The following is a 3,500-nucleotide window of genomic DNA, read 5'->3' as shown; positions in this document are numbered from 1 at the left end:
TTTTTTTGAGTTGGAACATGTAGCTAGCTACTTTTACTAGAGTTGAGGCTGCATGAGAACCTGACCCCCCCCCTCATATAACTCAGAGGAGTCTTCTTCCATAGGACATTCAGAACAAGCACCTGGCTGCTGTAGTAGGGGTTGCAAGATGAGGATGACTACTACTGGTAATTGTACATGTGTTGAGCTGCATTTAAAGTGCACCAGAGCAGGGGAAACCCACATGGAGACAGCAGGAGATTAAGGCAGAGGATCTGACATGGCAACACCTGGAGCAGTGAGCACAAGACCGAAAGGGATGGAGGTGCTTCATCGATGGCTTATGTTCTGTAAGGAAAACAAAGGCCTCGCTAAGTAGGCTATGGGTGTGAGTATAAGTACTGTACATTTACAATACATTTTTGTCATTTAGCAGACGCTCTTAGCCAGAGCGACTTGTATTCATCTTAAGATAACTTGGTGGAAAACAGACTACATGGCCAAAAGTATGTGGACACCCCTTGAAATTAGTGGACTTGTCTTTCAGCTACACCCATTGCTGACAGGTGTATAAACTTGAACATGCATTCTCCATAGACAAACATTGGCAGTAGAAGGGGCTGTACTGACGTTCAATGTGGCACCGTCATAAGATGCCACCTTTCCGACAAGTCAGTTCATCAAATATCTGTCCTGCTAGAGCTGCCCTGGTCAACTGTAAGTGCTGTTATTGTGAAGTGGAAACTTCTAGGAGCGGCTCAGCTGAGAATTGGTAGGCCACACAAGCTCAGAACAGGACCGTCGAGTGCTGAAAAATCGTCTGCAACACACTACCGTGTTCCAAACTGCCTCTGGAAGCTATATCGGCACAAGAAATGTTTGCCGGGAGCTTCATGAAATGGGTTTCCATGGCCGAGCAGCCACGCACAAGCTTAAGATCACCATGTGCAATACCAAGCCTTGGCTGAAGTGGTGTAAAGCTTGCCGCCATTGGACTCTGGAGCAGTGGGAACACGTTCTATGGAGTGATGAATCACACTTCACCATCTGGCAGTCCGACTGAAGAATCTTGTTTGGCCGATGCCAGGAAAACGCTACCTACCCAAATGCATAGTGCTAACTGTAAAGTTTGGTGGAGGAGGAATAATGGTGTGGGGTTGTTTTTCATGGTTCGGCCCCTTGGTTCCAGTGAAGGGAAATCTTAAAGCTACAGCATACAATTACATTGTTGATGATTCTGTGCTTCTAACTTTGTGGAAACAGTTTGGGGAAGGCCGTTTCCTGTTTCTTTCCTATTTCCTGTTACCAACATTGAAGTGATTGGATTGCTGTATTCGGCGCATGTGACCAATACAATTTGATTTGTGAACGTCCAGCGTACTTACACTACCTGCACCGGAAGCTGACAGAAGTAAAACTGTCTGCCTGGAGTCACAGACATGAAATGGTAGGCGAATGTGTAACACATGGTATATCATCATAATAATGTTATATTAATTGTAGTGTAACCCCCGAGTGAATATTTCAGAAGACGAGTTGATAACGAGCCAGCCAAGTTAGCGCTAGCAAGCAAACGGCTAACTCAGTGGACTAAACTCCACTCGATGGCGAATACATTTTTTAGGAGTGCAGTTTAGTCCACTAACAAACGGCTAACAATCTAACAGCCAGCTAACCAATCACAAACTGTTAGTTACTAGCTAACTAAAGAGTAAAAACCTGTTCTTATACTGTAATGCATGTAGCTAGCTAGCCGAAGACAACTTGCTAGCGAATTGAACTACATTTAGCCACCAGAGAGCCGTGAATCACAACGCAGTCATCTTATCTTGATAGCTAGTTATCAAGATAGCCTCGGCTCCCATTTCACGTTGAAACAAATATACGCGATGAAAAACTGTGACAGAGGCTACTAGCAAGTAGTTATAAATATAATCAAAAAGCACAACTCGGTCACTTCAAAGCTAGCAGAGAACAAAGCCAAATGTAATTATATAATGTACCGAACATAGACAGTAGCCAGCAGTGTTCTTATCCGCTATATTTGGTCAGGATCACATTGGCTCGTTGGTCGATCAAAAAGCGCAATCCAATCACTTCAAAGTTAGTAGAACAAAGCCAAATGTTATGTAATTAATTATATAATGTATCAAGACACAGAACAATGACACAGATATTTCACTGAATGTATAAATGTGAAGCATCCGGTTTTTGTTTCCACTCACTCCCAAATATGGTTGTGAGACGAAGCCCAGTGGCCGGCAGTGGGAGAAGATGGAGCGAGATTGATTTTAGCCGACTTTTTGGCAGATTTTCTCATCGATGAAACATTTTGATATCAATACAGTTTTCTGTTTCCAAAACTAAAATCTGTTACGAACTGAGTGAACTTGCGTTGTTTAGAAAGAGGGCGAATTGAGTCATTGCACACGCCCACTTCACAGAGTAGGCGTTCCCTAACGGAAATGTGCCAATAGGCTCCTCTCTGCCCACTAGGAGTAATTTGCTTCCATTAAAAACTACAGGCTGTTGTCTATCTTCGATTAGTTATAAGTATCTCTGGTAGTAATGTGTTCTTAACCTTTTTATCCTGCTAAGATTGTGTTGGCTCGTTGGTCTAGGGGTATGATTCTCGCTTTGGGTGCGAGAGGTCCCGGGTTCAAATCCCGGACGAGCCCAACATTTTTGAAGAGATCATACTATTTAGCTAGCTATTATGCTAAGGGACTCCCTAAAAACACGCCATTTTGATACAGCTGCGACCGGAAGTGACTTATTTGTAGCAGGTTAGGAGAGCATTTTCCATAATCAATCAAAAGTATTTCTAAAGCCCATTTTACATCAGCCGATGTCACAAAGTGCTGTACAGAAACCCAGTCTAAAACCCCAAACAGCAAGCAATGCAGATGTGGAAGCACTGTGGCTAGGAAAAACTCTCTAGAAAGGCAGGAACCTAGGAAGAAACATAGAGAGGAACCAGGCTATGAGGAGTGGCCAGTCCTCTTCTGGCTGTGCCGGGTGGAGATCATAACAGAACATGGCCAAGATGTTCAAACGTTCATAGATGACCAGCATGGTCAAATAATAATAATCACAGTGGTTGTAGAGGGTGCAACAGGTCAGCACCTCAGGAGTAAATGTCAGTTGGCTTTTCATAGCCCTTTTCCTAACCTTAACCTAATTCTCCTAACCTGCTACGTTAATTTTCCTAACCTGCTGCGTAAGTTCTCCTAACCTGTCACTTCCGGTCGTAGCTGTATCAAAATGATGTGTTTTTATGGAATCTCATGATACTAAGATCATGCGAATTACTATCTGCACACATACCTCTGCACACATTCAACTAGGAACATTCTCAACAGATCTCATGCGTTGGTGGTCAGCACCGCAGCCAGACATATATAGCCGTAACAGACAATTTGGTGACCTTATTTTGACCTTTTCTGCTGCTTTTTGAGACGCGGTTCGATCCCACGCGAACCTGCAGTAGCAGTGGTCGTTGACCCGGGTTTCAATTCCCG

General features: G+C 43.7%; 1 non-coding gene across 1 annotated transcript; it reads left to right on the top strand.

Annotated features, from left to right (window-relative positions):
• The first annotated feature begins 2,585 nt into the window (after positions 1 to 2,585).
• Positions 2,586 to 2,657, top strand: trnap-ugg. Its single transcript has one exon. It is a non-coding gene; the product is annotated as a tRNA-Pro (tRNA).
• The last annotated feature ends 843 nt before the right edge of the window (positions 2,658 to 3,500 follow it).

This window comes from Salvelinus namaycush, chromosome 10 (genome assembly GCF_016432855.1).
Source record: "Salvelinus namaycush isolate Seneca chromosome 10, SaNama_1.0, whole genome shotgun sequence".
NCBI classification, from domain to species: Eukaryota; Metazoa; Chordata; class Actinopteri; order Salmoniformes; family Salmonidae; genus Salvelinus; species Salvelinus namaycush.
This window is presented reverse-complemented; position numbering and strand designations above follow the sequence as displayed.